The sequence below is a fragment of the Lontra canadensis genome, unplaced genomic scaffold (assembly GCF_010015895.1).
Source record: "Lontra canadensis isolate GAN:19392208 unplaced genomic scaffold, GSC_riverotter_1.0 scaffold64, whole genome shotgun sequence".
In the NCBI taxonomy this organism is placed as follows: Eukaryota; Metazoa; Chordata; class Mammalia; order Carnivora; family Mustelidae; genus Lontra; species Lontra canadensis.
The window spans coordinates 3521113-3532079 of NW_022631058.1; positions in this window are offsets into that span (position 1 = coordinate 3521113).

A 10967-nucleotide genomic window follows, 5' to 3' on the forward strand; every position below is an offset into this window, starting at 1 on the left:
TATCATTTTTCTGGGAGGATTGGTGAGGCAATGGATCATTTCTCCAACTCTGTGTTTAACTGCTTGGCTTTCATTTAGTCTTGTTAGCAAGGGGCATTATGAGAATCATCAGAATTTTGTCAACCTTTCAGTAAGAGTCCTGTGAAATTGCTCTTTGCTATATTTGTATGTATTGTTATTTAATTTAATTTATTTTATTTTATTATTCTTTTTTTGTCATCATCTTTAAGTATAGTGCAGGAGATTTTGCCCCTTTTCTCAGCTGGTCGCTGATGTTGCTTTTTCTGTCCCTATTCTTATACACATCAGGGTAAGATATGATCCATGGAATTTCTATCTTCCAATTCAATGGTGAAATCTTCCTGAATAATGTTATGTATTTCCCCAGTATAAATAGGTATCCATATTCTCTGTCACTTTGTAGGTTGACTGTCTCCATATGTTAAGAAGGATTGCTTATTTATCTATTTCTGCAGCCCTGACCCTTAACCTCATTAAATCAGTCCCAGCAAGTTTTGAGCACAAAGTGCTGAAAGAAAGAGTGTGCTTTGAAACTACCTTTCCTGACTTCATAGTTTAATACTATTTCCAGTGTAGGCCCAGGGGCATTGCAAAAATGTGAAAGCCTAGAAACCATTTAACTTAAAAATCCCCTTGAATAAAAGCCTCCAACCACTGCTTGACATTGTTAAATACTTCTCCCTAGATCTCTGTAGAGGTGTCATGGACAGAAATGTAACATGAGAGCATAATTTAAGGTTTTCTATTTTCCATAATTTGGTTTGTATAGCAGATTTTATAGACAGAGGTTAGTTATCATAAGACACCTTTACTTACCTTGGCTTAATGAACAAATTCCATTTTTCTCTAGAGAAAATACTGGGCATGGTGGACAGTAATTACCTGTGGCTTCCATGATAAATGGAAAGTCAAATATAGAAATGCTAACAGCATCAGACACTATACACACTTAAACTCTTCTTTAATAAACATATTATGGGTATATCATGGCCTATCAATGAACTGATGAATACTGAATCATATTTAAGCCATTGAACATAATGAACAAATTCTTCTGAAAGGACCATTTTATGACCTACTGTGGAAAATTCCTTAAAATGTGGATACTTGGGGAAACAGTTCTTAACTAACTTATGGAGTTTTTAGAGTAAAAACATCACAATGATTACTATTAGTACCTACAGGTTCTAACTAATTTAATGAGCATCTAGTACACAAGTTTATAGATGTATGTTTGATAAGATTTTAATGAAACCTTGTTCTGCTCATAATTACAAACATTATTATGAAAATATTGCATAAATCATGACCTTCAAAAATAAGAGAACCTCATCAAGTAGTACCATATAAAAATGTTATTCCTCTTGAAGTAATTACACCATATTTTTTTTCTGAGGTCTTTGAAAATCTTTGACTCTTTTCTCTGCCCCCATCTCCCCCCAACTTCTGGAAATTATTTTTATCATATCTTTTTTATTTATAAAAAATACATAAGTGTTTGCTTTTAATATTAAGACAACATAAATTCAAGGTGTAGTTTTAATTAAGCTCTCCTCTCCCTCCATTTAGGCTCTCTCCTCTCTCTTTCCTTCCCTCTCTGTTTATTAAGATTTAAGGCCAATTGACAGAAAAAGTAACAAAATATCCTTTTGTATAAATTGGCACTTTGTTTTACTTTGGTAAATTTTAAATCATTTTGGTAGCAGAGTTATTATTGGTAGGGAATGAAGACTATAAATGCTTCAGCTTTATACCTGCTCCAAGTATAAAACTGATTGTTCCTTGTTGAAAAATATTTACAAAATTAAAATGGTCTGAAAGGGTAAAAAATCCACCTACCTTTTCTTATTACCTACTCTTATAAGACACCAATACAAGTGAATCAATGTTGGTTACAAGACAATAATTACATTTTTATAATTTTTTTGTGAGAAGTCATTACACTTGTAGATTTTGAAAACCCATGGAGTAATTTAATTGCAGAGAGCTTTTTTGGATTAGGTTCCTAGAAAGAACTTTGTTAAAAGAACAGGACAAGGTTTTCCTAAATTGATGGGGTGTTACATCTAAATTCAGATATTGCTATTATAATTTAATGGAAATAAATTTTTAAAGTGAGATTTCAGAACATGTATCTAGTACTGTCACCACTTAGTAAAATATAAGGATTATGTACTTTGGCTATTCTAATGAACAAAAAGCCCTCAACTGGACTTATGGAATTTCCTGATGTTATATTTTATCCTCATGGCATACTGGTTCAGAGAGACTCCGTTTTATTATTATCCAGTAGTATTCTGGACCTACTCATCCTTTCTTTCTCTTTTTGGAGAGGCAGTGCATGCATTTCAGCCCTACCTCCAACCACATGGACAGTAACTAAAATAAGCTCTATGTGTTTGTTTTGTTTTTGCTTTAAAATGTTCCTAGTCAAATGTTTTTTGGTAATAAAAAAGGCTCTTTTCTTCGTGGTTTATCAAAGGACTTTATTATACTTCATCACTTTTTCCTATTTTCCTAATGTCATAAAAATTAATATTCATACAAACCTGCCATATTTAACTTATTCTCTGTGTATTTTGGAGAAGTTCTTTTGGAGACTCAGTTACAATAAGCTAAAATGGTATCACAAAATTTCCAGACTCTGAAAGGTGCTCTGATTTAATTTAATTAGATGAATTATTTAAGAAGAACATCCTTTGATGTACTAATGCTGCTTCTGGAAATTCCTGTGCTAAATCTGGTAGCAGAATCATCTTTGTAACTTCTAACTTAAAAAGAAAAAAAAAAAAAAAGCGAGGGAGAAAGAAAAACCTACGCAAAATCAGACATCGCAACACTCCTTAAATTAAACATTAAATCTATGCATTTCCATAATGAGATTGACTAAAAGCAAGACAAAATGTATAGCTGCTTTGGCTTCCACAAGAAATAATAATTATAATAACAATAACTCACATTTATTTTATTTTTTATGTTTTACAAAATTCCTTAAATAAAATCTTGTGTTTGATGTTAGGAAAACTCTGTGAGATTGGCATTATTAAATCCCAAATTGACAAATGAAGGTACTGAGCCTAAGGAAGAGAAAACGATCTAAGTTCATAGAGAGAAGCCTGATAGGCTGATCTAAGTAGCAGTAGTCAGTGTTTCCAGAAACTCAAAGTTACTGCTTAATTTATTGATGTTTTCTGTAAACACAAGGTATTAGTTCTAGCAATTGATGCAACTTTTGAAAATATTACTGTATCTTCAATTGAATCCTTCTTTAAATTATCACTGTTGGTGGGAATGTAAGTTGGTGCAGCCACTTTGGAGAATAGTGTGGAGATTCCTTAAGAAATTAAAAATAGAGCTTCCCTATAACCCTGCAATTGCACTACTGGGTATTTACCCCAAAGATACAGATGTAGTGAAAAGAAGGGCCCTCTGTACCCCAATGTTCATAGCAGCAATGGCCACGGTCACCAAACTGTGGAAAAAACCAAGACGCCCTTCAGTGGAAGAATGGATGAGGAAGATGTGGTCCATATACACTATGGAGTATTATGCCTCCATCAGAAAGGATAAATATCCAACTTTTGTATCAACATGGACGGGACTGGAAGAGACTATGCTGAGTGAAATAAGTCAAGCAGAGAGAGTCAATTATCATATGGTTTCCCTCATTTGTGGAGCATAAGAAATAACACGGAGGACATGGGGAGATGGAGAGGAGAAGGGAGTTGAGGGAAATTGGAGGGGGAGAGGAACCATGAGAGACTATGGACTCTGAAAAATAATCTGAGGGTTTTGAAGGCGTGGGAGGTAGGAAGTTGGGGGAGCCCGGTGGTGAATATTATGGAGGGCATGTATTGCATGGAGCACTGGGTGTGGTGCATAAACAATGAATTCTGGTACACTGAAAAGAAATTTAAAAAATTAAAAACAAATTTAAAAAATTATCACTGTGAAGGAAGTATGCTTAGATGTTTCTCATGATTTCTGCCCTCTGGTGTGTACAGCCTAGGTAACCTTCTTCAGCGAGGGCAGAACCTGTGCACATGATATAGTATTTTCATGTAATGTTATATGCAGGGGGAAGATCATCTTGGCGCAGCCTGGCCTAATCACATGAACCCTTTATGTAGAGAGCGTTCTCTGACTGGTTGCAGAGGAAGGAGTCAGAAATACATTCCTGCTTGCCTGATGGAAAGTGAACATCCGTGCTGTGAATGAACTGTCTAAGGGACCCATTTGGTAAGGAATCCTAGGCAGCCTGTAGGAAAGGAGAATGGTCTCTGACTATAACTAGTAAGATAACAGTGACCTCAGTCAGACAGGGGCAAGGAGAGGAATTCTCCCAATGAGAGAGCTTGAGAAAGGACTCCAAGTCTCCCACGTTTGTTGGTTTATATCTTCATTACAGCCTACTGAGACCCTGAGTGGGTGATTCAGCTAATTCATACCCAGACTCCTGATGCAGAAATGTTGAGATAATTAATTTGTGTTGCTTTAGGTTGCTGAGTCGTGGCAATTTATTAAAAGGCAGCCATAGAACACTAATACAGTCATCTTTCCTGATGACATTGGTATGCACATCAAGAATGGCCTCATTTCCAAGTGACCACAAGGTTCAGTAGAGAGCTAAAAAGTCAGAATTAAGAAAATATTAAACGGGATGGAGATTGCATTTATTCTTTTTTTCCAGTTTTACTGTCATAGGGCACTTTTTTATGGACAAATTTCCCAAAATTGTACAAATAATTCTAAGTATCTTGGTCTAACAATTACTTCAACACTGATACAGACCATCACCTACTCTTTCTGTTATAAACTTCCTAAAGTATTTTCTTCCTCTTATTTTTTTTCCTCTAGGTATTCCTTTTATGTTTCTCTCTTCAGTAAGGATTGATAATTGGATAGTTTTACCTTCTGTCTTAGGTTGAATAATATTGTCCTGTTTCAAGTATAAACATCACTCTGGTTCTTTCTTGTTATGCATAATAACCATTCAGCGTTTCCATAATGTGCAAACTAACGGGAGCATAAATGGTATCAGCCTGTAGTAGCTCTGAGAAGAGGAGTCACGGGATCAACACTTTCTCAGAGTTATGCTGTGTTTTTGAATACTGAGGTTATGCAAGATGCTGAACTGATGGGAAACTTCTTGCGCTTCAGAGAACTGGAACTCGGGAGCACTACAAGGCTTTTGTAGACATTTTGTCTATATAGAAGAAAGCTAGCTTCTTCTATCACCTAGACTTGATAAAGTGTAGAATGGATTGGTAGCTTGGTTTCACATATGGAACCAACTCTGCATAAGTGGTAACGGTAGCCAATTGTCCTCTGATGAGAAGGACTCTGAGGCTAAAATCTGCTTCTGTGTGAATGAATGTTGTGATTGACCAATAATGTCTGCAATGGTTATGACATAAAATGCTATTCCCACCCACATGAATTACATGCATGATAACCGTGAAATAACTATTCATCCATAAAATTAATTTAAAATATGAGTCATATTAAAGATTTTGAGAACTAAATCATGTAATTGAGGGAAAAATTCTCATGTTTCAGCTTTATGTTCTTTATTATCTAAATGTATCTGAGTCATTGGATATCTGGTCTTCCTTAGGCAAGTATAAACAGCCACACAGTTTCCTCACTATATGTCATCCTAAGATTTATTCAGACATTGGAGAAAATTATAAATTCCAAAATAGCTTCCCATCTTAAAATTGGTATTTTATTTTTCCCAACTTGGTAACCCTTTGTATCTTGTAATGTTTAGATGCTGCATAAAGTGCTCTCTTTATCTTTAAATACTTTATTTATATGACAATGTCTGGGAGTCTACATCTCAAGATTGGTGCCTGGGGAATCAAAATGTAATTATCATCCATCATCATGTGTGACTCTCTACTCCACTTCTACTCTGTGTGGTTAGGAACTGTATAGCAACATCTATTACGGACTAGGACTAATTTCAAAGCTATTTACTTTTCTTCTATTCATAGAAAGGGAGTGGGAGTTTGGTGCTAATTTAATAAGTACCTGGGCTGTGAAATTCTTCTAACATCTTCATGTTTCCTGGAGAAAATAAAAAATGGAAGTTAATTATGCTACTTTCACAAAAGGCAGTTGGTGAAACCTGTAGGCGGTTGATAGTTTTTGTGGGACTGGGAGGCAACCACCTCTTAGCCTGCACTGCCTAGCATCATTAGCATCAGAATAGCACTGGGGGAGGCACAGTCTTTGATTTGGGTGAGGGATTTTACTCTTATTCTAGGTAACTTTGACCAAGAACAACAAACTTAACTGGCAGCTTAGGTAGCAGGAAGTACTTTATCCAATACCTACAGTTTGGGACCTGATGTCCTCTTATTCTGTTATGAAAGTAAAAAGGAAAAAAAAAAAAAGTAGTCATACTTCTAATGTACAATGTGAGATTCTACTCTAAGACTTCAGCCTAAATAGCTCTATGGTTCTCATAGGCAGAGATAAGATCATTATATCGTACAGACAGATACAAAGGGTTTGAGGCACTGACAGAGAGAAATAGCTATTTATATTCTATGATTTGACAGAGCACAGAAAGACCCTCTTCTAGAAGATACCAATTTGACTGATTACCAATCCACCATTGTAGTGTTTGGATCATAAAAACAATCTAAAATTTAGTGGGGTTTTTTTGGTATTATCTTAGTTTGATATCTAAATAGAATTCTATCTATTTTAATTTTATAAATATCCCTATAAGTAATCTACCCCTACTCTCTAACAACTCAGCATCTCTGGCATTGATTATTTTCACAAATTTTCTATGATCTATACATATGAATAATAATGGTTAGCATTTATTCAGTATTTATTATTTGCCAGCCTCCATACTAAGTCATTTGCATGCATTATACCATTTAATTCTGAGAGCAACACCATGAAGTAGGTAACATTTATAATCTATAAATGGGAAAAATGAAGGTCTCACAGCCAATCAAGCAGAGAAACTGAGATATATATACCAATCTCAATCCACTCTAGTTCACTTTTGGTAAGAGTCACAACTCAGAAGTCAGCAAGAAACAGAAGTGCCTGATAAAAGCAGCCGAAAGATGTTTGTGTTGTATTGCACTATATTTACTGCCTAGGTATATTATCTTAAAATACAGCACTGACCAAACAATTTCCTAAGGGATAATGGCCACTACTTATCAATTTCTGGCATTTTCTCCAGGTAATAATCACTATAATAGTATTAAAACAGATTTAACCATGTATTTCTTCTGATCCCCTCACTGGGCTTTGCACCATGTTTGAGATTAAATATGTAGGCTGTTGCCTTTCAGAGAAGTCCCTCCCCATGTGATCCTGAATTATCTCATATCTCCTACCCACTTGGCAAGACAGCCTGTCATCCAACCACAATAAGCATCTTGACTCTCCCGGATTAACTCTTCCCTTTAATATTCTTCTGTCTCTCCAATTTCTATTCCCTCTACTTAAAAAACACTTCCTTTAGCCCCACCTGATGATGCTTATTTATCCTTTAAGATGCAAATCACATATCACCTGAACTTATAACTGTTTCCAACTCATATTAAAAACACTGTGTGTTTGGGGCACCTGGGTGGCTCAATGGGTTAAGCCTCTGCCTTCGGCTCAGGTCATGATCTCAGGGTCCTGGGATCAAGCCCCACATCGGGTTCTCTGCTCAGCAGGGAGCCTGCTTCCTCCTCTCTCTCTGCCTGCCTCTCTGACTACTTGTGATCTTTGTCTTTCAAAAAAAAAATAAATAAAATCTTAAAAACAAAAAAACAAAAAAAGACACTGTGTGCATTTATTGCTCACCCAGTATGATGAGTGTCATTCTAGCAGCACAGACAATATTGTTAGGCAAGTACAGACCCTCTGTGTCAGTCCTGAGAGGGAGCATTGTTTGAAGCAGTTTTATGTAAGGAATTTTACCTGAAGAAGTATTTGAAGAATAAATAATTGTGATTCACAAACAACCTGTCTTAGTTTATCTATTTGAAAAAAAGAGGCTTTTGTTTTCCTAGAAATTCAGTGGATTACTCTGTCTTTAGGACAGTGAGCATCTTCATTTTTGCATCTTTACAGTATGGCTTTGTGGCTTTGAGAACTACCATGTTTATTTCTTCTTAACTTTTATATATAAGTTCGGATGAAAATGAAACTTTACCTAAAAACATGAAAACCAGTATGATCTCTGTTTTGTGCTCTATTTTCTCATCAGTTTGTTGAACAAAATGACATATTTTTTCCTTTATCGTTAGAATAAAGTGCTGACCTTTAGTATATGGCTTAGAGAGTCCTGTATAAATATAGTCATTGCTCTACTGTAAATCACAGTATATGCCGTACATTAGAAAATCAATTATTTCTGCAAAAACTCAGAACCCTGATTATATTAAGACGTACCTTCCAACTTAGAGAAAATTCATCTGCTAGTCACGCATACCCATTGAGAGGGATTTTGCAACAAAGCTGAACTTATACATCAGTCAATATTTGCTTTGATGCTTTGTTTCATTTTTGTGGGCAGTTCTGCCCTCCCACCACCCCCCCTGCCCCACTGGGAGAATGAGGAGGCATAGGGATGAGGGGATAAAACAGAGAGGGGAAGAAGATAAGGTGATAGATATTTGTATATTGTCTGTCATCTATCTACATGAGCTATCTTTTTGAACAAACCTATTTCAAGAGGATTAATCGTAGAGCCACCATATTTTTTCCTTTCATGGTCCTTAAATCTACCTGGAGTGAAATATTTTTTCCTCTGCCCCACGGATAAAAATACAGATGGTCATCTAACTTTCCTTCATGCTTTCTTATTTATTATTTTCTAATTTTCTATCCTGAAGTAATTTCAGGTTATAAAATTGCAACAATACTGTACAAAACATGAATATTTCTCAGGTCCCTTTAGAGAAATTTGGGTTTAGTAACATACTAAAATGACCAAGTTTACAATTATGAAAACATGGACTTTGACTTAGGTTGTAATGAGCCTGATAAGCTCAGACTTGGTATAAGTTGGAGGTCTGTAGTCTCAAAGATGAAGACAACTGGACTCTTCCTCCTGCAATAAGCACCTCTACTCCTCTAGCCCTATCTTATTAACTGTAGTTTCTGACTCTTCAGGCTTGGATTATAGGAGAAGAAAGCCCTTATTTTTCTGGCCAACACCTGAAGGTTCAATTCTGGTGCTCTGATAACGGCAGGTGTCTCAGATTTTAAAAAGTTTACTTTGCCCTAAGTGTCTTCATGGATTTTCCAGAAAGCCAGTCATTTATCTCCATATTATTGTATGTCCTTGCCTTATAGATGCTTGGTTGATAAGGAAGGGAGGTCAGTTCCCATGAATTCTTACCCTTGGGTCAGTCAGTCCCTAGACATCCAGCAGTGTTTTCACTGTCATTCTATTGACTCTGTTCAGCCCTCCCAGAGCCCTTTAGGACAGGCTCCAAGACCACCTCTCTGTGGGTCTCTCTCACAGATGGCACTCCTCTTGTCTAAGTTAAGATTGACATATACAGGATAATCTGTTAAACTTTTGAATTTCAGAAAAGCAAGAAATATTTTTACAAGTACGTCCCAGATGTCATATGTGACATATAAAACACATATTCTTTATCTGAAAAGCAAATTTTATTGGCTCCTATAAATTTATTTGCTAAGTCTGACAATCCTCAGTCTAAGATATATATTCACACAATCTTTGCCCTAACAAGCTTGCAGCATAGGCCCAAGACAAATATCTTTCCATCTGTTTCACCATCACTGTATAACCCACCCATCTTTTTGCATTAGATTTCCTAGATAGAAGTCAAACACCAGAAAGAAAAAAAAAAAGAAAAAAGACACAAAGATCTCCAAAGGGAACTTTTAAAGAACTTCTCTTTTTGACTTGAGGTCAAAAGAGAAAGAAAGGAAAGAAAAACAGCTGTCTCAGCACTAAGAGCATACCAGCAGCTTTCTCTAATGAAATATAAAAAGCATATTGGTGGTTGCCAGAGGGGAGGTGGGTTGGGATGGCTGTAGTAGGGAAAGGGGATTAAGAAGTACAAACTTCCAGTTATAAAATAAGTAAGTCATGGAGATGAAAAGTACAGCACAGAGAATACAGTCAATAATATTGTAATAATGTTTGGTGAATGATGGGGACCACATTTATCATGGTGAGCATTGAGTAATGCATGGAATTGCTGAATCAATATGTTGTAGACCTGAAAGTAATATAATGTTGTATGTGAATTAATTAATCGATTAATTAATTAATTATAGATCTAATACCCCTAATAATTTAAAAATCAAATCTCAACCATCTAATAACTAATCTCCTGCCTCTGTGCTTTATTTACTTTTGATGTGAGTGAGGATTAAGAGACACGTAACTGGACTTTGAACATAACCTTTGTAAATCCAGCATCACAATTGTTCACCTCACTTAGGAATGTTGACGCCTGTCTTGGCCCCTCAGATAAAACTTGCATTTTAATATCCCATCTCACACACACACACACACACACACACACACACATACACATGCATATACATTGTTAACAGTTCTACCTACTGGTTTAAAAATAAGTAGGTGTTATTTTCTGCTATAGTTGAATGATTTTCATGGTGATTACATATTGCTTTATTATTTTAAAAATAGTATAAGATAAAAATAAATTCTAAAAGATAATGATTAATTTATGGTAAGGGAAAACAAGAGTCAAACTTCGAAAGATCTTCTATTAAAACATTTAATAATGTAATATTAAGTAATAAAATAATAGCTTTCATAGACCGTATAATCCATGAATATACAGATATATATGTATATGTTTACATACATATATATATCTCCTAAATGTTTCATAGTTATATATTAACAGTGGGATAGTGAATTCTTTTCTTTTTCTTATATTTATTTTAATTTATATTCTTAAAAA